Raw genomic sequence first — 27,564 nt, 5'->3', positions numbered from 1 at the left:
CACTAATAGGATGACGATTCAGTTGGCTACCTTAAGAGGTACATATACTTGCATATGTCTCTTACTTGTATGTTCGGACTTAGAATATTTGTATACACGTCACTAATAGGATGACGATTCAGTTGGCTACCTTAGAGGTACATATACTTGCATATGTCTCTTATTTGCATGTTCGGACTTAGAATATTTTTATACGCGTCACTAATAGGATGACGATACATATGGCTACCATTGTTAAATATATTAAAATAAAATTTATTTAAATATAATTATTATTTTATATATATATATTTTGATATATTTATATTTCTGACTTAAAAAAGCCAAACAAAATAACACAATTTAATTTATGTTTATTATCGAATCATCAAGCAAAGGATAAGCTTCAGTGGATCGCAGTATGGCAGCTGCTCAACCACTTACAACACCTTGCCTGTTACAAAAGTCGTTTACAATTGATTCTAGGCTTTGTCATTGTATTAAATAATGCTTTTATATGTAACTAGCGCGGCATCAGGTGATCGAAGATCCTCCCATTTACTATGTTACAAATTACATTGGCATCACATCCATTGTCGTTTATAAAGTAAATTATAAACTTTAAATGGTTTAGAAGCCATACAATGCAAATTGCCCCTTATTTATCATTGCAGTCCAGCACGGATACGACCTTAGAGGCGTTCAGGCATAATCCAACGGACGTAGCGTCATACCACTGTTCGCTCGAACAAGTATTGTGCCATTGGTCCGTACCTGCGGGTCCTCTCGTACTACGCAGGAATGCTGTCGCAACAACGTTTTGTCATTAGTAGGGTAAAACTAACCTGTCTCACGACGGTCTAACCCCGCTCACGTTCCCTTGCATGGTGAACAATCCAACGCTTGGTGAATTTTGCTTCACAATGATAGGAAGAGCCGACATCGAAGGATCAAAAAGCGACGTCGCTATGAACGCTTGGCCGCCACAAGCCAGTTATCCCTATGGTAACTTTTCTGACACCTCTTGTTAAAAACTCTTTAAACCAAAAGGATCGATAGGCCGAGCTTTTGCTGTCCCTGTGTGTACTGAACACCGAGATCAAGTCAGCATTTGCCCTTTTGCTCTATGTGTGGGTTTCTGTCCGCACTGAGCTGGCCTTGGGACACCTCCGTTATTATTTGAGAGATGTACCGCCCCAGTCAAACTCCCTACCTGGCAATGTCCTTGAATTGGATCATACCTGAGTAATTGGAGTTATACCAAATTTTCAAATCAAAAATACATAAATGCACCGTTTTATTAAAGAATTTGTTTGCGATTATATAACAAACTCGTGATACTTTGATCAAGAAGCTTGCATCAAAACCCAATACCATAAGATATAATAAATATATCCGTATAATGGCTAGGAAATGATACACGTTCCATTTAATCAAGTAAGTAAGGAAACAATAAGAGTAGTGGTATTTCATTGACGATACCAAACCGAAGTCTAATATCTCCCACTTATTCTACACCTCTTATGTCTCCTTACACTGCCAGATTAGAGTCAAGCTCAAAAGGGTCTTCTTTCCCCGCTAATTATTCCAAGCCCGTTCCCTTGGCTGTGGTTTCGCTAGATAGTAGATAGGGACAGTAGGAATCTCGTTAATCCATTCATGCGCGTCACTAATTAGATGACGAGGCATTTGGCTACCTTAAGAGAGTCATAGTTACTCCCGCCGTTGACCCGCGCTTACTTGAATTTCTTCACTTTGACATTCAGAGCACTGGGCAGAAATCACATTGTGTCAACACCCGCTAGGGCCATCACAATGCTTTGTTTTAATTAGACAGTCGGATTCCCCAAGTCCGTGCCAGTTCTGAATTGATTGTTAATTGATAATCGTTATAATTAATAAGAACTAATTGGTTTGACCCAATTAGTATTCTTAAAAATTTTAGCAAGAAAGTTCCACAATTGGCTACGTAACTAACTATCCGGGGAACAAGTAACTAACATAAATGCTAGAAACTCTATTTACCCAGAACGAGCACATAAACCATGTTTATTGTTTCCCAATCAAGCCCGACTATCTCAATCTTCAGAGCCAATCCTTATCCCGAAGTTACGGATCTAATTTGCCGACTTCCCTTACCTACATTATTCTATCGACTAGAGACTCTTCACCTTGGAGACCAGCTGCGGATATTGGTACGGCCTGTTGAGAAGTTTGCGTGTCCCCACCATAAATTTTCAAGGTCCGAGGAGAAAATATCGACACAACAGTATATGTCATGCTCTTCTAGCCCATCTACCATATCTCTCTGCGAAAGACTTCCATGGTAGTACGGCTATAAAACAGAAAAGAAAACTCTTCCGATATCTCTCGACGGCTTCTTTATGGTCGTTCCTGTTGCCAGGATGAGCACGAGGCCCATATTTAATAACAAACGGATACTCAACAGGTTACGGAATTGGAACCGTATTCCCTTTCGTTCAAAATTATTCAAGTATATTATATTAGCTTGATTTGTATATATTGCGTTTTTGGTTTTACTTGAAAATTTTCGGCTTTCGCCTTGAACTTAGGACCGACTAACTCGTGATCAACCACTGTTCACACGAAACCCTTCTCCACTTCAGTCCTCCAAGGTCTCATTCGATTATTTGCTACTACCACCAAGATCTGTACCAATGGCAGCTCCATGCAGGCTTACGCCAAACACTTCTACGCATACCATTGTACCTTCCTACTCACTAAAGTTTCAAAATTTATATCACAAGTAATATAAATCATCTACTTTAGCGGTAATGTATAGGTATACAACTTAAGCGCCATCCATTTTAAGGGCTAGTTGCTTCGGCAGGTGAGTTGTTACACACTCCTTAGCGGATTTCGACTTCCATGATCACCGTCCTGCTGTTTTAAGCAACCAACGCCTTTCATGGTATCTGCATGAGTTGTTAATTTGGGCACCGTAACATTACGTTTGGTTCATCCCACAGCGCCAGTTCTGCTTACCAAAAGTGGCCCACTGGGCACATTATATCATAACCTTAAACTTCATATCAAGAAAGTTAAGGTTCTTACCCATTTAAAGTTTGAGAATAGGTTAAGATCGTTTCGACCCTAAGGCCTCTAATCATTCGCTTTACCAGATAAGATTATTTTATATAATATTAAAATGCACCAGCTATCCTGAGGGAAACTTCGGAAGGAACCAGCTACTAGATGGTTCGATTGGTCTTTCGCCCCTATACTCAATTCTGACAATCGATTTGCACGTCAGAACTGTTTCGGTCTTCCATCAGGGTTTCCCCTGACTTCAACCTGATCAAGTATAGTTCACCATCTTTCGGGTCACAGCATATATGCTCAAGGTACGTTCCAGTTAGAGGCATAAATAATATAAATATCATTATACATAACTATATAGAACGCCCCGGATTGTGTTAATTAGCTATAAATAGTTAAAAAACTAATCCCATTATTAGTCAAGTTAATTACGCTATTAGGTTTATATCCCAATAACTTGCACATATGTTAGACTCCTTGGTCCGTGTTTCAAGACGGGTCCCGAAGGTATCCTGAATCTTTCGCATTGTTAATCCTACAAGTGCATATAATAAACACAAAAATCAATGATAATCATGCCATTATATAATTCCGAAAAATTAACGCACTGTATTCATATAAATCTATCAGCACTTTATCAAATTAATAACATTTATTCTGTGTTAAAATGCAAGCAATTTAATTTGAATAAACTATAAGTTATATTTTATGATAAATTTGGTATGCTAATAGATTACAATGTCCTTATATGGAAAAAATGCACACTATTATCATAATATTGTTTAAATATTACAATTTTAATGATGAATTTTCCATAACGGATATTCAGGTTCATCGGGCTTAACCTCTAAGCAGTTTCACGTACTGTTTAACTCTCTATTCAGAGTTCTTTTCAACTTTCCCTCACGGTACTTGTTTACTATCGGTCTCATGGTTATATTTAGTTTTAGATGGAGTTTACCACCCACTTAGTGCTGCACTATCAAGCAACACGACTCTTTGGAAACATCATCTAGTAATCATTAACGTTATACGGGCCTGGCACCCTCTATGGGTAAATGGCCTCATTTAAGAAGGACTTAAATCGTTAATTTCTCATACTAGAATATTGACGCTCCATACACTGCATCTCACATTTGCCATATAGACAAAGTGACTTAGTGCTGAACTGATTTCTTTTCGCTCGCCGCTACTAAGAAAATCCTTGTTAGTTTCTTTTCCTCCCCTAATTAATATGCTTAAATTCAGGGGGTAGTCCCATATGAGTTGAGGTTGTATATAACTTTTATTTGCAATTAATTCTTTATATATAATGATAAAACATTTTATTAAATTCGTTTAAAGCTGACGTATATATATATTAATGGCATTTATTTGTAACGAATTAACGAAGAATAATAATATTGTCAACGTTTTTCATATTTCAAATCATTAATAAGAGACAATTCTAGATAATATTTTATGCTAGACATTTCTCAGTATTATTTGATTGAAAAAGAAAATATTCCTCTTCGTTTTTCTCAAAGTTTAATTACTATTGTGAGATAATGTTTTTCATATATTTGTTAATATTATGAATAAAATAATTAAATTATTTTTATCCAATAATATACCATATGCTTATAAAATTTTATTATAAAATTTGTATAAACAACTTAATTAGCATAGTCTTACAACCCTCAACCATATGTAGTCCAAGCAGCACTATAAAATTAATTAAAGTACATAACAGCATGGACTGCGATATGCGTTCAAAATGTCGATGTTCATGTGTCCTGCAGTTCACACGATGACGCACAGTTTGCTGCGTTCTTCATCGACCCATGAGCCGAGTGATCCACCGCTTAGAGTTTTATAATATTGGTTTTAAATTTGGTCAAATATGTTTTTATTGAAAGAAATTAAAAATACACCATTTTACTGGCATATATCAATTCCTTCAATAAATGTATTTATATACCTAAAATAAATGCTGCGAAATGTCTTAGTTTTATATAAACAATATATATCAAAGTATTATTTGTAATGGCATTTGTTTGTTAATATATATTGATAATTTTATATAAAACATTAACCTGAAACCAGGTACAACATTGTATATTTTAGGTTGTTGCATTATCCAATGTATGATCATCATCAAATTAGTTGGCCAATACATCTCGCAACGCGTGTATATTATGGTCCATATACACACAAAAGTTTATAATAAATATATAAAATATATTTTATTATATTAATAATTCGATTTGCTTGTTCGAATTTTATGTTTGTTTCTATTTAATTTATTTGTAATAATATTATATTATTACAATATTTCGATTTGCTTGTTCGAAATTTATTTGATCTTTTACTTTTAAGATCATATTTTTGGTATAATTATTATTATAATTATTATGTATATATATATATATATTGGTAATTTGTATTAAATTTGTATTAACAAATTTTTTTATTAACGGTAAGGATATTATACAATAATGATCCTTCCGCAGGTTCACCTACGGAAACCTTGTTACGACTTTTACTTCCTCTAAATAATCAAGTTCGGTCAACTTTTGCGAAACAACCGTAACACACAAGGCGTCACAGTGATCACGTCCGGAGACCTCACTAAATAATTCAATCGGTAGTAGCGACGGGCGGTGTGTACAAAGGGCAGGGACGTAATCAATGCGAGTTAATGACTCACACTTACTGGGAATTCCAAGTTCATGTGAACAGTTTCAGTTCACAATCCCAAGCATGAAAGTGGTTCAGCGGTTTACCCGGACCTCTCGGTCTAGGAAATACACGTTGATACTTTCATTGTAGCGCGCGTGCAGCCCAGGACATCTAAGGGCATCACAGACCTGTTATTGCTCAATCTCATTATTGCTAGACGCAATTTGTCCATTTAAGAAGCTAGTGTCCTTATAATGGGACAAACCAACAGGTACGGCTCCACTTATATAAACACATTCAAACACAATAAACATTTTACTGCCACCATGAATGAAGGCTATATAAGCTTCAACACCATAATCCTGAAGATATCTATTTAATATATTTGAGTCTCGTTCGTTATCGGAATTAACCAGACAAATCACTCCACGAACTAAGAACGGCCATGCACCACCACCCATAGATTCGAGAAAGAGCTATCAATCTGTCTTACACACTTATGTTCGGACCTGGTAAGTTTTCCCGTGTTGAGTCAAATTAAGCCGCAGGCTCCACTCCTGGTGGTGCCCTTCCGTCAATTCCTTTAAGTTTCAGCTTTGCAACCATACTTCCCCCGGAGCCCAAAAGCTTTGGTTTCCCGGAAGCGACTGAGAGAGCCATAAAAGTAGCTACACCCAATTGCTAGCTGGCATCGTTTATGGTTAGAACTAGGGCGGTATCTGATCGCCTTCGAACCTCTAACTTTCGTTCTTGATTAATGAAAACATCTTTGGCAAATGCTTTCGCTTAAGTTAGTCTTACGACGGTCCAAGAATTTCACCTCTCGCGTCGTAATACTAATGCCCCCAAACTGCTTCTATTAATCATTACCTCTTGATCTGAAAACCAATGAAAGCAGAACAGAGGTCTTATTTCATTATCCCATGCACAGAATATTCAGGCATTTGAAGCCTGCTTTAAGCACTCTAATTTGTTCAAAGTAATTGTACCGGCCCACAATAACACTCGTTTAAGAGCACTAATGCAGGTTTTTAAATAGGAGGAACATATGAAAAAATACAAGTATTTAAACACATATAAGAACTCCACCGGTAATACGCTTACATACATAAAGGTATAGTACTAACCACAATTGTAAGTTGTACTACCCGTATGAAGCACAAGTTCAACTACGAACGTTTTAACCGCAACAACTTTAATATACGCTATTGGAGCTGGAATTACCGCGGCTGCTGGCACCAGACTTGCCCTCCAATTGGTCCTTGTTAAAGGATTTAAAGTGTACTCATTCCAATTACAGGGCCTCGGATATGAGTCCTGTATTGTTATTTTTCGTCACTACCTCCCCGAGCTGGGAGTGGGTAATTTACGCGCCTGCTGCCTTCCTTAGATGTGGTAGCCGTTTCTCAGGCTCCCTCTCCGGAATCGAACCCTGATTCCCCGTTACCCGTTGCAACCATGGTAGTCCTAGATACTACCATCAAAAGTTGATAGGGCAGACATTTGAAAGATCTGTCGTCGGTACAAGACCATACGATCTGCATGTTATCTAGAGTTCAACCAATATAACGATCTTGCGATCGCTTGGTTTTAGCCTAATAAAAGCACATGTCCCATAAGGTTCATGTTTTAATTGCATGTATTAGCTCTAGAATTACCACAGTTATCCAAGTAACTGTTAACGATCTAAGGAACCATAACTGATATAATGAGCCTTTTGCGGTTTCACTTTTAATTCGTGTGTACTTAGACATGCATGGCTTAATCTTTGAGACAAGCATATAACTACTGGCAGGATCAACCAGAATAATGTTTTCGTTCATATTTCATTCATATTTTTTGAATAGAAATTAGTAATATAAATATAATAGATTTTATTTCCATTTTATATGTTCGGTTTTTCTTAAATATTGATTTTAATTCAATATTTTTTTTTTGCTTTGTGAAATAATTCTATTTTAATTCGAATACGGCCATTTTTATATGGCATTCGTATACGTTCTTTAATTTTTACTTGTTTCGCCACTAATATAACAAGTTTATAATTGATGTTAAAGAAAAAGTACAACTTTTTTATAACACAATTTTCAATATATATTGTTCTTTCTATAAGTTTTTATTATATTATATATACATATTTCATTCTAAAATATCATTTTTGTTCAACATACATAATTATTGTATCCACACATGTACAATTTTTGTTTAACCAATATAAATATTGAGTTAAATCATTTGCATTTTGATGATAAATTTAAAATTTATCTTTTCCATATAACTCTCTGGTAATATATGATATAAAACCGAGCGCATATGAAATTATTTTGATCACTAATATTGCAATTATATTTTATTATAATGCTTTTTGTAAACACATTGTACCGGCAAGCGATACTCTGTGCCCAAACGACAGGGGATATAATAATTTAATATAAATTATCATATATACCTGCCACCAAAGATTAACGATAAAAGTCGGAAACAATTTGTTATTCTATATATAATAGAAACTTGACCTCTGTTTCACCTTATTATCATGGGTTTATAATATTAACCGCGTAGCCAAGTCTTAATTTCATTTAAGAAACAAATTTATACGGATAATATTTTGATTTTAATATATGTTGTTCTATTGATAACAAAAGTATATATTATAATATATTTTGTTCAATAGTAGATGGACTACTTACTGTACCATCCTTATTTTTTATTATTATTGATATACATTATATTGACAACAGCATATGATATTCATATGGTTTGTTCAATAATTAATTGGTGGACAACCACTGACCATCCTATAGTAGTTTTTGGCCACGACGTCTAAATATCGAAATTATTTAATTCCGTTTGCCACCCATACGATAGATATTAACTATCTATAATAATAATGTGTACGCATAAAATATTATATGTATATATATAGACCAACAGACAAGCACTTCACCCTATAGTAGTTTTTGGCCACGACGTCTATATATCGGGCATATTTAATTCTCTTTGCCACCCAACCAAAGATATTCACTTTTTTATATAAAGTATTATTTGATCATATTAATATAACCAATTATTTCTGCCATATTCATATAATTTCTTTATGAATTATTTTTTGGTCATATCCATATAATCTATATGCCGTATCCATATAATGAATACGGCATATCCATACAACTAGCCATATTTGTATGTCAATGTATATTTTATTATACATTTTTTTTCTTTATACATATAATATGGTATTTCCATATCGCTATAATTGAATTATATGTATAAGATATCATTTATATATAGCATTGCCAAAATAATATGATAAACATAAATTTTGAACAATACGGCCGGTCGGCGAGCACTGCCTCCCTATATATGTTTTTGGCCACGACGTCTAAATATTGGGTATTTTTCGTACTGCGGCCCCGGTGTATGTAAATTGGGCATATTTCGTACTGATGCCAACATATCTATATGACTCATTATTTTCTTCCATATCAATATAACTTCTTTTATTTCCATATTCAAGTAATTTCTTTATTTGCCATATCAATATAAAATATTTTTTGGTCATATTTATATAATCTATATGCCGTATCCATATAATGAATACGGCATATCCATACAACTAGCCATATTTGTATGTCAATGTATATTTTATTATACATTTTTTTTCTTTATACATATAATATGGTATTTCCATATCGCTATAATTGAATTATATGTATAAGATATCATTTATATATAGCATTGCCAAAATAATATGATAAACATAAATTTTGAACAATACGGCCGGTCGGCGAGCACTGCCTCCCTATATATGTTTTTGGCCACGACGTCTAAATATTGGGTATTTTTCGTACTGCGGCCCCGGTGTATGTAAATTGGGCATATTTCGTACTGATGCCAACATATCTATATGACTCATTATTTTCTTCCATATCAATATAACTTCTTTTATTTCCATATTCAAGTAATTTCTTTATTTGCCATATCAATATAAAATATTTTTTGGTCATATTTATATAATCTATATGCCGTATCCATATAATGAATACGGCATATCCATACAACTAGCCATATTTGTATGTCAATGTATATTTTATTATACATTTTTTTTCTTTATACATATAATATGGTATTTCCATATCGCTATAATTGAATTATATGTATAAGATATCATTTATATATAGCATTGCCAAAATAATATGATAAACATAAATTTTGAACAATACGGCCGGTCGGCGAGCACTGCCTCCCTATATATGTTTTTGGCCACGACGTCTAAATATTGGGTATTTTTCGTACTGCGGCCCCGGTGTATGTAAATTGGGCATATTTCGTACTGATGCCAACATATCTATATGACTCATTATTTTCTTCCATATCAATATAACTTCTTTTATTTCCATATTCAAGTAATTTCTTTATTTGCGATATCAATATAAAATATTTTTTTGTCATATTTATATAATCTATATGACGTATCCATATAATGTATTCGTCATATCAATACAACTAGCCATATTTGTATGTCAATGTATATTTTATTATACATTTTTTTTCTTTATACATATAATATGGTATTTCCATATCGCTATAATTGAATTATATGTATAAGATATCATTTATATATAGCATTGCCAAAATAATATGAAAACATAAATTTTGAACAATACGGCCGGTCGGCGAGCACTGCCTCCCTATATATGTTTTTGGCCACGACGTCTAAATATTGGGTATTTATCGTACTGCGGCCCGGTGTATGTAAATTGGGCATATTTCGTACTGATGCCACCATATCCATATAACTTATTTTTTGTTTCTATATCTATATAATTAATTTTTTTCCATATCTATAACTATTAAACTAATTTTTTTCCATATCCATACTTGAACTTATTATTTTTTCCCATTTTTTTTTTTTATCCATATAACTCGTATTTTTCCATATCCACACTAGAATTTAGTATTTATCCATATCCATATAAATCATTATTTACATATCAATATAAATAATATTTTTCCATATTCATACTAGAACTTATTATTTCTTTAATATTCATATAACTCAATATTTTTTCATATCCATACTAGAAACTTATTCTTTTTTCCATATCCATACTAGAACTTATAAATTTTCCCATATTCATATAACTAATTTTTTTCATATCCATACTAGAACATTATATTTTTGCCATATCTATATAACTCATTTATTCCATATCCATACTAGAACTTATTATTTCTTTAATATCCATATAACTTAATATTTTTCCATATCCATACCAGAACTTTTTATTTTCCCATATCCATAGAACTATTTTTCATATCCATACTAGAACCTAATTTTCTTCCTATATCCATATAACTTATTATTTACTATTACAATATAATTAATTTTTTCCATATCCATACTAGAGCTTATTATCTCTTCAATATCCATAAAACTCAATATTTTTTCATATCCATACTAGAACTGATTATTTTTCCCATATCCATACTAGAACTCAGTATTCTTCCCATATCCATACTACAACTTAGTATTTTTCCCATATGCATATAACTCATTATTTAGCATATCAATATAACTAATTTTTTTCCATATCCATACTAGAACTTATTATTTCTTTAATATCCATATAACTCAATATTTTTTTATATCCATACTAGAACTTATTATTTTTCCCATATCCATACTAGAACTTATAATATTTTTCCCATATTCATATAACTAATTTTTTCATATCCATACTAGAACATTAAATTTTTTGCCATATCTATATAACTCATTTTATTCCATATCCATACTAGAACTTATTATTTCTTTAATATCCATATAACTCAATATTTTTTCATATCCATACTAGAACTTATCATTTTTCCCATATTCATATAACTCATTTTTCCATATCCATACTAGAACTCTGTATTCTTTTCCATATCCATATAACTCATTTTTTTTTCATATCCATACTAGAACTTATTATTTTTCCCATATCCACATAACTCATTTTTTTCATATCCATACTAGAACTTGTTATTTTTCCCATATCCATATAACTCATTTTTTTCATATCCATACTAGAACTTAATATTATTTTCATATCCATATAACTCATGTTTGGACTTGGAATATTTTTATACACGTCACTAATAGGATGACGATTCAGTTGGCTACCTTAAGAGGTACATATACTTGCATATGTCTCTTACTTGTATGTTCGGACTTAGAATATTTTTATACACGTCACTAATAGGATGACGATTCAGTTGGCTACCTTAAGAGGTACATATACTTGCATATGTCTCTTACTTGTATGTTCGGACTTAGAATATTTTTATACACGTCACTAATAGGATGACGATTCAGTTGGCTACCTTAAGAGGTACATATACTTGCATATGTCTCTTATTTGCATGTTCGGACTTAGAATATTTTTATACGCGTCACTAATAGGATGACGATTCAGTTGGCTACCTTAAGAGGTACATATACTTGCATATGTCTCTTACTTGCATGTTCGGACTTAGAATATTTTTATACGCGTCACTAATAGGATGACGATTCAGTTGGCTACCTTAAGAGGTACATATACTTGCATATGTCTCTTACTTGTATGTTCGGACTTAGAATATTTTTATACACGTCACTAATAGGATGACGATTCAGTTGGCTACCTTAAGAGGTACATATACTTGCATATGTCTCTTACTTGTATGTTCGGACTTAGAATATTTGTATACACGTCACTAATAGGATGACGATTCAGTTGGCTACCTTAAGAAGTACATATACTTGCATATGTCTCTTATTTGCATGTTCGGACTTAGAATATTTTTATACGCGTCACTAATAGGATGACGATACATATGGCTACCATTGTTAAATATATTTAAATAAAATTTATTTAAATATAATTATTATTTTATATATATATATTTTATATATATATATATTCTGACTTAAAAAAGCCAAACAAAATAAACACAATTAAATTTATGTTTATTATCGAATCATCAAGCAAAGGATAAGCTTCAGTGGATCGCAGTATGGCAGCTGCTCAACCACTTACAACACCTTGCCTGTTACAAAAGTCGTTTACAATTGATTCTAGGCTTTGTCATTGTATTAAATAATGCTTTTATATGTAACTAGCGCGGCATCAGGTGATCGAAGATCCTCCCAATTTACTATGTTACAAATTACATTGGCATCACATCCATTGTCGTTTATAAAGTAAATTATAAACTTTAAATGGTTTAGAAGCCATACAATGCAAATTGCCCCTTATTTATCATTGCAGTCCAGCACGGATACGACCTTAGAGGCGTTCAGGCATAATCCAACGGACGTAGCGTCATACCACTGTTCGCTCGAACAAGTATTGTGCCATTGGTCCGTACCTGCGGTTCCTCTCGTACTACGCAGGAATGCTGTCGCAACAACGTTTTGTCATTAGTAGGGTAAAACTAACCTGTCTCACGACGGTCTAAACCCAGCTCACGTTCCCTTGCATGGGTGAACAATCCAACGCTTGGTGAATTTTGCTTCACAATGATAGGAAGAGCCGACATCGAAGGATCAAAAAGCGACGTCGCTATGAACGCTTGGCCGCCACAAGCCAGTTATCCCTATGGTAACTTTTCTGACACCTCTTGTTAAAAACTCTTTAAACCAAAAGGATCGATAGGCCGAGCTTTTGCTGTCCCTGTGTGTACTGAACACCGAGATCAAGTCAGCATTTGCCCTTTTGCTCTATGTGTGGTTTCTGTCCGCACTGAGCTGGCCTTGGGACACCTCCGTTATTATTTGAGAGATGTACCGCCCCAGTCAAACTCCCTACCTGGCAATGTCCTTGAATTGGATCATACCTGAGTAATTGGAGTTATACCAAATTTTCAAATCAAAAATACATAAATGCACCGTTTTATTAAAGAATTTGTTTGCGATTATATAACAAACTCGTGATACTTTGATCAAGAAGCTTGCATCAAAACCCAATACCATAAGATATAATAAATATATCCGTATAATGGCTAGGAAATGATACACGTTCCATTTAATCAAGTAAGTAAGGAAACAATAAGAGTAGTGGTATTTCATTGACGATACCAAACCGAAGTCTAATATCTCCCACTTATTCTACACCTCTTATGTCTCCTTACACTGCCAGATTAGAGTCAAGCTCAAAAGGGTCTTCTTTCCCCGCTAATTATTCCAAGCCCGTTCCCTTGGCTGTGGTTTCGCTAGATAGTAGATAGGGACAGTAGGAATCTCGTTAATCCATTCATGCGCGTCACTAATTAGATGACGAGGCATTTGGCTACCTTAAGAGAGTCATAGTTACTCCCGCCGTTGACCCGCGCTTACTTGAATTTCTTCACTTTGACATTCAGAGCACTGGGCAGAAATCACATTGTGTCAACACCCGCTAGGGCCATCACAATGCTTTGTTTTAATTAGACAGTCGGATTCCCCAAGTCCGTGCCAGTTCTGAATTGATTGTTAATTGATAATCGTTATAATTAATAAGAACTAATTGGTTTGACCCAATTAGTATTCTTAAAAATTTTAGCAAGAAAGTTCCACAATTGGCTACGTAACTAACTATCCGGGGAACAAGTAACTAACATAAATGCTAGAAACTCTATTTACCCAGAACGAGCACATAAACCATGTTATTGTTTCCCAATCAAGCCCGACTATCTCAATCTTCAGAGCCAATCCTTATCCCGAAGTTACGGATCTAATTTGCCGACTTCCCTTACCTACATTATTCTATCGACTAGAGACTCTTCACCTTGGAGACCAGCTGCGGATATTGGTACGGCCTGTTGAGAAGTTTGCGTGTCCCCACCATAAATTTTCAAGGTCCGAGGAGAAAATATCGACACAACAGTATATGTCATGCTCTTCTAGCCCATCTACCATATCTCTCTGCGAAAGACTTCCATGGTAGTACGGCTATAAAACAGAAAAGAAAACTCTTCCGATATCTCTCGACGGCTTCTTTATGGTCGTTCCTGTTGCCAGGATGAGCACGAGGCCCATATTTAATAACAAACGGATACTCAACAGGTTACGGAATTGGAACCGTATTCCCTTTCGTTCAAAATTATTCAAGTATATTATATTAGCTTGATTTGTATATATTGCGTTTTTGGTTTTACTTGAAAATTTTCGGCTTTCGCCTTGAACTTAGGACCGACTAACTCGTGATCAACCACTGTTCACACGAAACCCTTCTCCACTTCAGTCCTCCAAGGTCTCATTCGATTATTTGCTACTACCACCAAGATCTGTACCAATGGCAGCTCCATGCAGGCTTACGCCAAACACTTCTACGCATACCATTGTACCTTCCTACTCACTAAAGTTTCAAAATTTATATCACAAGTAATATAAATCATCTACTTTAGCGGTAATGTATAGGTATACAACTTAAGCGCCATCCATTTTAAGGGCTAGTTGCTTCGGCAGGTGAGTTGTTACACACTCCTTAGCGGATTTCGACTTCCATGATCACCGTCCTGCTGTTTTAAGCAACCAACGCCTTTCATGGTATCTGCATGAGTTGTTAATTTGGGCACCGTAACATTACGTTTGGTTCATCCCACAGCGCCAGTTCTGCTTACCAAAAGTGGCCCACTGGGCACATTATATCATAACCTTAAACTTCATATCAAGAAAGTTAAGGTTCTTACCCATTTAAAGTTTGAGAATAGGTTAAGATCGTTTCGACCCTAAGGCCTCTAATCATTCGCTTTACCAGATAAGATTATTTTATATAATATTAAAATGCACCAGCTTATCCTGAGGGAAACTTCGGAAGGAACCAGCTACTAGATGGTTCGATTGGTCTTTCGCCCCTATACTCAATTCTGACAATCGATTTGCACGTCAGAACTGTTTCGGTCTTCCATCAGGGTTTCCCCTGACTTCAACCTGATCAAGTATAGTTCACCATCTTTCGGGTCACAGCATATATGCTCAAGGTACGTTCCAGTTAGAGGCATAAATAATATAAATATCATTATACATAACTATATAGAACGCCCCGGGATTGTGTTAATTAGCTATAAATAGTTAAAAAACTAATCCCATTATTAGTCAAGTTAATTACGCTATTAGGTTTATATCCCAATAACTTGCACATATGTTAGACTCCTTGGTCCGTGTTTCAAGACGGGTCCCGAAGGTATCCTGAATCTTTCGCATTGTTAATCCTACAAGTGCATATAATAAACACAAAATCAATGATAATCATGCCATTATATAATTCCGAAAAATTAACGCACTGTATTCATATAATCTATCAGCACTTTATCAAATTAATAACATTTATTCTGTGTTAAAATGCAAGCAATTTAATTTGAATAAACTATAAGTTATATTTTATGATAAATTTGGTATGCTAATAGATTACAATGTCCTTATATGGAAAAAATGCACACTATTATCATAATATTGTTTAAATATTACAATTTTAATGATGAATTTTCCATAACGGATATTCAGGTTCATCGGGCTTAACCTCTAAGCAGTTTCACGTACTGTTTAACTCTCTATTCAGAGTTCTTTTCAACTTTCCCTCACGGTACTTGTTTACTATCGGTCTCATGGTTATATTTAGTTTTAGATGGAGTTTACCACCCACTTAGTGCTGCACTATCAAGCAACACGACTCTTTGGAAACATCATCTAGTAATCATTAACGTTATACGGGCCTGGCACCCTCTATGGGTAAATGGCCTCATTTAAGAAGGACTTAAATCGTTAATTTCTCATACTAGAATATTGACGCTCCATACACTGCATCTCACATTTGCCATATAGACAAAGTGACTTAGTGCTGAACTGATTTCTTTTCGCTCGCCGCTACTAAGAAAATCCTTGTTAGTTTCTTTTCCTCCCCTAATTAATATGCTTAAATTCAGGGGGTAGTCCCATATGAGTTGAGGTTGTATATAACTTTTATTTGCAATTAATTCTTTATATATAATGATAAAACATTTTATTAAATTCGTTTAAAGCTGACGTATATATATATTAATGGCATTTATTTGTAACGAATTAACGAAGAATAATAATATTGTCAACGTTTTTCATATTTCAAATCATTAATAAGAGACAATTCTAGATAATATTTTATGCTAGACATTTCTCAGTATTATTTGATTGAAAAAGAAAATATTCCTCTTCGTTTTTCTCAAAGTTTAATTACTATTGTGAGATAATGTTTTTCATATATTTGTTAATATTTAGAATAAAATAATTAAATTATTTTTATCCAATAATATACCATATGCTTATAAAATTTTATTATAAAATTTGTATAAACAACTTAATTAGCATAGTCTTACAACCCTCAACCATATGTAGTCCAAGCAGCACTATAAAATTAATTAAAGTACATAACAGCATGGACTGCGATATGCGTTCAAAATGTCGATGTTCATGTGTCCTGCAGTTCACACGATGACGCACAGTTTGCTGCGTTCTTCATCGACCCATGAGCCGAGTGATCCACCGCTTAGAGTTTTATAATATTGGTTTTAAATTTGGTCAAATATGTTTTTATTGAAAGAAATTAAAAATACACCATTTTACTGGCATATATCAATTCCTTCAATAAATGTATTTATATACCTAAAATAAATGCTGCGAAATGTCTTAGTTTTATATAAACAATATATATCAAAGTATTATTTGTAATGGCATTTGTTTGTTAATATATATTGATAATTTTATATAAAACATTAACCTGAAACCAGGTACAACATTGTATATTTTAGGTTGTTGCATTATCCAATGTATGATCATCATCAAATTAGTTGGCCAATACATCTCGCAACGCGTGTATATTATGGTCCATATACACACAAAAGTTTATAATAAATATATAAAATATATTTTATTATATTAATAATTCGATTTGCTTGTTCGAATTTTAAGTTTGTTTCTATTTAATTTATTTGTAATAATATTATATTATTACAATATTTCGATTTGCTTGTTCGAAATTTATTTGATCTTTTACTTTTAAGATCATATTTTTGGTATAATTATTATTATAATTATTATCTATATATATATATATATTGGTAATTTGTATTAAATTTGTATTAACAAATTTTTTTATTAACGGTAAGGATATTATACAATAATGATCCTTCCGCAGGTTCACCTACGGAAACCTTGTTACGACTTTTACTTCCTCTAAATAATCAAGTTCGGTCAACTTTTGCGAAACAACCGTAACACACAAGGCGTCACAGTGATCACGTCCGGAGACCTCACTAAATAATTCAATCGGTAGTAGCGACGGGCGGTGTGTACAAAGGGCAGGGACGTAATCAATGCGAGTTAATGACTCACACTTACTGGGAATTCCAAGTTCATGTGAACAGTTTCAGTTCACAATCCCAAGCATGAAAGTGGTTCAGCGGTTTACCCGGACCTCTCGGTCTAGGAAATACACGTTGATACTTTCATTGTAGCGCGCGTGCAGCCCAGGACATCTAAGGGCATCACAGACCTGTTATTGCTCAATCTCATTATTGCTAGACGCAATTTGTCCATTTAAGAAGCTAGTGTCCTTATAATGGGACAAACCAACAGGTACGGCTCCACTTATATAAACACATTCAAACACAATAAACATTTTACTGCCACCATGAATGAAGGCTATATAAGCTTCAACACCATAATCCTGAAGATATCTATTTAATATATTTGAGTCTCGTTCGTTATCGGAATTAACCAGACAAATCACTCCACGAACTAAGAACGGCCATGCACCACCACCCATAGATTCGAGAAAGAGCTATCAATCTGTCTTACACACTTATGTTCGGACCTGGTAAGTTTTCCCGTGTTGAGTCAAATTAAGCCGCAGGCTCCACTCCTGGTGGTGCCCTTCCGTCAATTCCTTTAAGTTTCAGCTTTGCAACCATACTTCCCCCGGAGCCCAAAAGCTTTGGTTTCCCGGGAAGCGACTGAGAGAGCCATAAAAGTAGCTACACCCAATTGCTAGCTGGCATCGTTTATGGTTAGAACTAGGGCGGTATCTGATCGCCTTCGAACCTCTAACTTTCGTTCTTGATTAATGAAAACATCTTTGGCAAATGCTTTCGCTTAAGTTAGTCTTACGACGGTCCAAGAATTTCACCTCTCGCGTCGTAATACTAATGCCCCCAAACTGCTTCTATTAATCATTACCTCTTGATCTGAAAACCAATGAAAGCAGAACAGAGGTCTTATTTCATTATCCCATGCACAGAATATTCAGGCATTTGAAGCCTGCTTTAAGCACTCTAATTTGTTCAAAGTAATTGTACCGGCCCACAATAACACTCGTTTAAGAGCACTAATGCAGGTTTTTAAATAGGAGGAACATATGAAAAAATACAAGTATTTAAACACATATAAGAACTCCACCGGTAATACGCTTACATACATAAAGGTATAGTACTAACCACAATTGTAAGTTGTACTACCCGTATGAAGCACAAGTTCAACTACGAACGTTTTAACCGCAACAACTTTAATATACGCTATTGGAGCTGGAATTACCGCGGCTGCTGGCACCAGACTTGCCCTCCAATTGGTCCTTGTTAAAGGATTTAAAGTGTACTCATTCCAATTACAGGGCCTCGGATATGAGTCCTGTATTGTTATTTTTCGTCACTACCTCCCCGAGCTGGGAGTGGGTAATTTACGCGCCTGCTGCCTTCCTTAGATGTGGTAGCCGTTTCTCAGGCTCCCTCTCCGGAATCGAACCCTGATTCCCCGTTACCCGTTGCAACCATGGTAGTCCTAGATACTACCATCAAAAGTTGATAGGGCAGACATTTGAAAGATCTGTCGTCGGTACAAGACCATACGATCTGCATGTTATCTAGAGTTCAACCAATATAACGATCTTGCGATCGCTTGGTTTTAGCCTAATAAAAGCACATGTCCCATAAGGTTCATGTTTTAATTGCATGTATTAGCTCTAGAATTACCACAGTTATCCAAGTAACTGTTAACGATCTAAGGAACCATAACTGATATAATGAGCCTTTTGCGGTTTCACTTTTAATTCGTGTGTACTTAGACATGCATGGCTTAATCTTTGAGACAAGCATATAACTACTGGCAGGATCAACCAGAATAATGTTTTCGTTCATATTTCATTCATATTTTTTGAATAGAAATTAGTAATATAAATATAATAGATTTTATTTCCATTTTATATGTTCGGTTTTTCTTAAATATTGATTTTAATTCAATATTTTTTTTTTGCTTTGTGAAATAATTCTATTTTAATTCGAATACGGCCATTTTTATATGGCATTCGTATACGTTCTTTAATTTTTACTTGTTTCGCCACTAATATAACAAGTTTATAATTGATGTTAAAGAAAAAGTACAACTTTTTTATAACACAATTTTCAATATATATTGTTCTTTCTATAAGTTTTTATTATATTATATATACATATTTCATTCTAAAATATCATTTTTGTTCAACATACATAATTATTGTATCCACACATGTACAATTTTTGTTTAACCAATATAAATATTGAGTTAAATCATTTGCATTTTGATGATAAATTTAAAATTTATCTTTTCCATATAACTCTCTGGTAATATATGATATAAAACCGAGCGCATATGAAATTATTTTGATCACTAATATTGCAATTATATTTTATTATAATGCTTTTTGTAAACACATTGTACCGGCAAGCGATACTCTGTGCCCAAACGACAGGGGATATAATAATTTAATATAAATTATCATATATACCTGCCACCAAAGATTAACGATAAAAGTCGGAAACAATTTGTTATTCTATATATAATAGAAACTTGACCTCTGTTTCACCTTATTATCATGGGTTTATAATATTAACCGCGTAGCCAAGTCTTAATTTCATTTAAGAAACAAATTTATACGGATAATATTTTGATTTTAATATATGTTGTTCTATTGATAACAAAAGTATATATTATAATATATTTTGTTCAATAGTAGATGGACTACTTACTGTACCATCCTTATTTTTTATTATTATTGATATACATTATATTGACAACAGCATATGATATTCATATGGTTTGTTCAATAATTAATTGGTGGACAACCACTGACCATCCTATAGTAGTTTTTGGCCACGACGTCTAAATATCGAAATTATTTAATTCCGTTTGCCACCCATACGATAGATATTAACTATCTATAATAATAATGTGTACACATAAAATATTATATGTATATATATAGACCAACAGACAAGCACTTCACCCTATAGTAGTTTTTGGCCACGACGTCTATATATCGGGCATATTTAATTCTCTTTGCCACCCAACCAAAGATATTCACTTTTTTATATAAAGTATTATTTGATCATATTAATATAACCAATTATTTCTGCCATATTCATATAATTTCTTTATGAATTATTTTTTGGTCATATCCATATAATCTATATGCCGTATCCATATAATGAATACGGCATATCCATACAACTAGCCATATTTGTATGTCAATGTATATTTTATTATACATTTTTTTTCTTTATACATATAATATGGTATTTCCATATCGCTATAATTGAATTATATGTATAAGATATCATTTATATATAGCATTGCCAAAATAATATGATAAACATAAATTTTGAACAATACGGCCGGTCGGCGAGCACTGCCTCCCTATATATGTTTTTGGCCACGACGTCTAAATATTGGGTATTTTTCGTACTGCGGCCCCGGTGTATGTAAATTGGGCATATTTCGTACTGATGCCAACATATCTATATGACTCATTATTTTCTTCCATATCAATATAACTTCTTTTATTTCCATATTCAAGTAATTTCTTTATTTGCCATATCAATATAAAATATTTTTTGGTCATATTTATATAATCTATATGCCGTATCCATATAATGAATACGGCATATCCATACAACTAGCCATATTTGTATGTCAATGTATATTTTATTATACATTTTTTTTCTTTATACATATAATATGGTATTTCCATATCGCTATAATTGAATTATATGTATAAGATATCATTTATATATAGCATTGCCAAAATAATATGATAAACATAAATTTTGAACAATACGGCCGGTCGGCGAGCACTGCCTCCCTATATATGTTTTTGGCCACGACGTCTAAATATTGGGTATTTATCGTACTACGGCTCCGGTGTATGTAAATTGGGCATATTTCGTACTGATGCCACCATATCCATATAACTTATTTTTTGTTCTATATCTATATAATTAATTTTTTTTCCATACCTATAACTATTAAACTAATTTTTTTCCATATCCATACTTGAACTTATTATTTTTCCCATATCCATATAACTCGTTTTTTCCATATCCACACTAGAATTTAGTATTTATCCCATATCCATATAAATCATTATTTACCATATCAAGATAAATAATATTTTTCCATATTCATACTAGAACTTATTATTTCTTTAATATTCATATAACTCAATATTTTTTCATATCCATACTAGAACTTATTCTTTTTCCCATATCCATACTAGAACTTATAAATTTTCCCATATTCATATAACTAATTTTTTTCATATCCATACTAGAACATTATATTTTTGCCATATCTCTACAACTCATTTTATTCCATATCCATACTAGAACTTATTATTTCTTAAATATCCATATAACTCAATATTTTTTTATATCCATACTAGAACTTATTATTTTTCCCATATCCATACTAGAACTTATAAATTTTCCCATATTCATATAACTAATTTTTTTCATATCCATACTAGAACATTAAATTTTTTGCCATATCTATATAACTCATTTTATTCCATATCCATACTAGAACTTATTATTTCTTTAATATCCATATAACTCAATATTTTTTCATATCCATACTAGAACTTATCATTTTTCCCATATTCATATAACTCATTTTTCCATATCCATACTAGAACTCTGTATTCTTTTCCATATCCATATAACTCATTTTTTTTTCATATCCATACTAGAAATTATTATTTTTCCCATATCCACATAACTCATTTTTTTCATATCCATACTAGAACTTGTTATTTTTCCCATATCCATATAACTCATTTTTTTCATATCCATACTAGAACTTAATATTATTTTCATATCCATATAACTCATGTTTGGACTTGGAATATTTTTATACACGTCACTAATAGGATGACGATTCAATCATCTATTTTAAGAGGAACATTGACTTGCATATGTCTCTTACTTGCATGTTCGGACTTAGAATATTTTTATACACGTCACTAATAGGATGACGATTCAGTTGGCTACCTTAAGAGGTACATATACTTGCATATGTCTCTTACTTGTATGTTCGGACTTAGAATATTTTTATACACGTCACTAATAGGATGACGATTCAGTTGGCTACCTTAAGAGGTACATATACTTGCATATGTCTCTTATTTGCATGTTCGGACTTAGAATATTTTTATACGCGTCACTAATAGGATGACGATTCAGTTGGCTACCTTAAGAGGTACATATACTTGCATATGTCTCTTATTTGCATGTTCGGACTTAGAATATTTGTATACGCGTCACTAATAGGATGACGATTCAGTTGGCTACCTTAAGAGGTACATACATATACTTGCATATGTCTCTTACTTGTATGTTCGGACTTAGAATATTTGTATACACGTCACTAATAGGATGACGATTCAGTTGGCTACCTTAAGAAGTACATATACTTGCATATGTCTCTTATTTGCATGTTCGGACTTAGAATATTTTTATACGCGTCACTAATAGGATGACGATACATATGGCTACCATTGTTAAATATATTTAAATAAAATTTATTTAAATATAATTATTATTTTATATATATATATTTTATATATATATATATATATTCTGACTTAAAAAAGCCAAACAAAATAAACACAATTAAATTTATGTTTATTATCGAATCATCAAGCAAAGGATAAGCTTCAGTGGATCGCAGTATGGCAGCTGCTCAACCACTTACAACACCTTGCCTGTTACAAAAGTCGTTTACAATTGATTCTAGGCTTTGTCATTGTATTAAATAATGCTTTTATATGTAACTAGCGCGGCATCAGGTGATCGAAGATCCTCCCAATTTACTATGTTACAAATTACATTGGCATCACATCCATTGTCGTTTATAAAGTAAATTATAAACTTTAAATGGTTTAGAAGCCATACAATGCAAATTGCCCCTTATTTATCATTGCAGTCCAGCACGGATACGACCTTAGAGGCGTTCAGGCATAATCCAACGGACGTAGCGTCATACCACTGTTCGCTCGAACAAGTATTGTGCCATTGGTCCGTACCTGCGGTTCCTCTCGTACTACGCAGGAATGCTGTCGCAACAACGTTTTGTCATTAGTAGGGTAAAACTAACCTGTCTCACGACGGTCTAAACCCAGCTCACGTTCCCTTGCATGGGTGAACAATCCAACGCTTGGTGAATTTTGCTTCACAATGATAGGAAGAGCCGACATCGAAGGATCAAAAAGCGACGTCGCTATGAACGCTTGGCCGCCACAAGCCAGTTATCCCTATGGTAACTTTTCTGACACCTCTTGTTAAAAACTCTTTAAACCAAAAGGATCGATAGGCCGAGCTTTTGCTGTCCCTGTGTGTACTGAACACCGAGATCAAGTCAGCATTTGCCCTTTTGCTCTATGTGTGGTTTCTGTCCGCACTGAGCTGGCCTTGGGACACCTCCGTTATTATTTGAGAGATGTACCGCCCCAGTCAAACTCCCTACCTGGCAATGTCCTTGAATTGGATCATACCTGAGTAATTGGAGTTATACCAAATTTTCAAATCAAAAATACATAAATGCACCGTTTTATTAAAGAATTTGTTTGCGATTATATAACAAACTCGTGATACTTTGATCAAGAAGCTTGCATCAAAACCCAATACCATAAGATATAATAAATATATCCGTATAATGGCTAGGAAATGATACACGTTCCATTTAATCAAGTAAGTAAGGAAACAATAAGAGTAGTGGTATTTCATTGACGATACCAAACCGAAGTCTAATATCTCCCACTTATTCTACACCTCTTATGTCTCCTTACACTGCCAGATTAGAGTCAAGCTCAAAAGGGTCTTCTTTCCCCGCTAATTATTCCAAGCCCGTTCCCTTGGCTGTGGTTTCGCTAGATAGTAGATAGGGACAGTAGGAATCTCGTTAATCCATTCATGCGCGTCACTAATTAGATGACGAGGCATTTGGCTACCTTAAGAGAGTCATAGTTACTCCCGCCGTTGACCCGCGCTTACTTGAATTTCTTCACTTTGACATTCAGAGCACTGGGCAGAAATCACATTGTGTCAACACCCGCTAGGGCCATCACAATGCTTTGTTTTAATTAGACAGTCGGATTCCCCAAGTCCGTGCCAGTTCTGAATTGATTGTTAATTGATAATCGTTATAATTAATAAGAACTAATTGGTTTGACCCAATTAGTATTCTTAAAAATTTTAGCAAGAAAGTTCCACAATTGGCTACGTAACTAACTATCCGGGGAACAAGTAACTAACATAAATGCTAGAAACTCTATTTACCCAGAACGAGCACATAAACCATGTTATTGTTTCCCAATCAAGCCCGACTATCTCAATCTTCAGAGCCAATCCTTATCCCGAAGTTACGGATCTAATTTGCCGACTTCCCTTACCTACATTATTCTATCGACTAGAGACTCTTCACCTTGGAGACCAGCTGCGGATATTGGTACGGCCTGTTGAGAAGTTTGCGTGTCCCCACCATAAATTTTCAAGGTCCGAGGAGAAAATATCGACACAACAGTATATGTCATGCTCTTCTAGCCCATCTACCATATCTCTCTGCGAAAGACTTCCATGGTAGTACGGCTATAAAACAGAAAAGAAAACTCTTCCGATATCTCTCGACGGCTTCTTTATGGTCGTTCCTGTTGCCAGGATGAGCACGAGGCCCATATTTAATAACAAACGGATACTCAACAGGTTACGGAATTGGAACCGTATTCCCTTTCGTTCAAAATTATTCAAGTATATTATATTAGCTTGATTTGTATATATTGCGTTTTTGGTTTTACTTGAAAATTTTCGGCTTTCGCCTTGAACTTAGGACCGACTAACTCGTGATCAACCACTGTTCACACGAAACCCTTCTCCACTTCAGTCCTCCAAGGTCTCATTCGATTATTTGCTACTACCACCAAGATCTGTACCAATGGCAGCTCCATGCAGGCTTACGCCAAACACTTCTACGCATACCATTGTACCTTCCTACTCACTAAAGTTTCAAAATTTATATCACAAGTAATATAAATCATCTACTTTAGCGGTAATGTATAGGTATACAACTTAAGCGCCATCCATTTTAAGGGCTAGTTGCTTCGGCAGGTGAGTTGTTACACACTCCTTAGCGGATTTCGACTTCCATGATCACCGTCCTGCTGTTTTAAGCAACCAACGCCTTTCATGGTATCTGCATGAGTTGTTAATTTGGGCACCGTAACATTACGTTTGGTTCATCCCACAGCGCCAGTTCTGCTTACCAAAAGTGGCCCACTGGGCACATTATATCATAACCTTAAACTTCATATCAAGAAAGTTAAGGTTCTTACCCATTTAAAGTTTGAGAATAGGTTAAGATCGTTTCGACCCTAAGGCCTCTAATCATTCGCTTTACCAGATAAGATTATTTTATATAATATTAAAATGCACCAGCTATCCTGAGGGAAACTTCGGAAGGAACCAGCTACTAGATGGTTCGATTGGTCTTTCGCCCCTATACTCAATTCTGACAATCGATTTGCACGTCAGAACTGTTTCGGTCTTCCATCAGGGTTTCCCCTGACTTCAACCTGATCAAGTATAGTTCACCATCTTTCGGGTCACAGCATATATGCTCAAGGTACGTTCCAGTTAGAGGCATAAATAATATAAATATCATTATACATAACTATATAGAACGCCCCGGGATTGTGTTAATTAGCTATAAATAGTTAAAAAACTAATCCCATTATTAGTCAAGTTAATTACGCTATTAGGTTTATATCCCAATAACTTGCACATATGTTAGACTCCTTGGTCCGTGTTTCAAGACGGGTCCCGAAGGTATCCTGAATCTTTCGCATTGTTAATCCTACAAGTGCATATAATAAACACAAAAATCAATGATAATCATGCCATTATATAATTCCGAAAAATTAACGCACTGTATTCATATAAATCTATCAGCACTTTATCAAATTAATAACATTTATTCTGTGTTAAAATGCAAGCAATTTAATTTGAATAAACTATAAGTTATATTTTATGATAAATTTTGGTATGCTAATAGATTACAATGTCCTTATATGGAAAAAATGCACACTATTATCATAATATTGTTTAAATATTACAATTTTAATGATGAATTTTCCATAACGGATATTCAGGTTCATCGGGCTTAACCTCTAAGCAGTTTCACGTACTGTTTAACTCTCTATTCAGAGTTCTTTTCAACTTTCCCTCACGGTACTTGTTTACTATCGGTCTCATGGTTATATTTAGTTTTAGATGGAGTTTACCACCCACTTAGTGCTGCACTATCAAGCAACACGACTCTTTGGAAACATCATCTAGTAATCATTAACGTTATACGGGCCTGGCACCCTCTATGGGTAAATGGCCTCATTTAAGAAGGACTTAAATCGTTAATTTCTCATACTAGAATATTGACGCTCCATACACTGCATCTCACATTTGCCATATAGACAAAGTGACTTAGTGCTGAACTGATTTCTTTTCGCTCGCCGCTACTAAGAAAATCCTTGTTAG

The 27,564-nt window shown here is 34.1% G+C and overlaps 7 non-coding genes across 7 annotated transcripts in view; all 7 read right to left on the bottom strand.

Annotated features, from left to right (window-relative positions):
- Positions 1 to 359: 359 nt before the first annotated feature.
- LOC138914458 (large subunit ribosomal RNA) lies at positions 360 to 4,314 on the bottom strand. The gene has a single exon (XR_011420308.1). It is a non-coding gene; the product is annotated as a large subunit ribosomal RNA (ribosomal RNA).
- Positions 4,315 to 4,712: 398 nt separating this feature from the next.
- Positions 4,713 to 4,891, bottom strand: LOC138914461 (5.8S ribosomal RNA). Its single transcript, XR_011420311.1, has one exon. It is a non-coding gene; the product is annotated as a 5.8S ribosomal RNA (ribosomal RNA).
- Positions 4,892 to 5,514: 623 nt separating this feature from the next.
- On the bottom strand, positions 5,515 to 7,508 carry LOC138914462 (small subunit ribosomal RNA). Its single transcript, XR_011420312.1, has one exon. It is a non-coding gene; the product is annotated as a small subunit ribosomal RNA (ribosomal RNA).
- A 5,192-nt stretch (positions 7,509 to 12,700) lies between these two features.
- Positions 12,701 to 16,656, bottom strand: LOC138914457 (large subunit ribosomal RNA). The gene has a single exon (XR_011420307.1). It is a non-coding gene; the product is annotated as a large subunit ribosomal RNA (ribosomal RNA).
- Positions 16,657 to 17,054: 398 nt separating this feature from the next.
- LOC138914460 (5.8S ribosomal RNA) lies at positions 17,055 to 17,233 on the bottom strand. Its single transcript, XR_011420310.1, has one exon. It is a non-coding gene; the product is annotated as a 5.8S ribosomal RNA (ribosomal RNA).
- Positions 17,234 to 17,856: 623 nt separating this feature from the next.
- Positions 17,857 to 19,851, bottom strand: LOC138914454 (small subunit ribosomal RNA). Its single transcript, XR_011420304.1, has one exon. It is a non-coding gene; the product is annotated as a small subunit ribosomal RNA (ribosomal RNA).
- Positions 19,852 to 23,670: 3,819 nt separating this feature from the next.
- The window catches only part of LOC138914456 (large subunit ribosomal RNA), a 3,958-nt gene continuing 64 nt past the window's right edge, over positions 23,671 to 27,564 (bottom strand). Inside the window, exon 1 of the ribosomal RNA XR_011420306.1 lies at positions 23,671 to 27,564. This exon is cut by the window's right edge and continues 64 nt beyond it. This is a non-coding gene — a ribosomal RNA (large subunit ribosomal RNA).

The sequence above is a fragment of the Drosophila takahashii genome, unplaced genomic scaffold, assembly GCF_030179915.1.
Source record: "Drosophila takahashii strain IR98-3 E-12201 unplaced genomic scaffold, DtakHiC1v2 scaffold_194, whole genome shotgun sequence".
Lineage (NCBI taxonomy): Eukaryota > Metazoa > Arthropoda > Insecta > Diptera > Drosophilidae > Drosophila > Drosophila takahashii.
The sequence above is the reverse complement of the archived record's forward strand: the minus strand, read 5'-3'. Positions and strand labels throughout refer to the sequence as shown.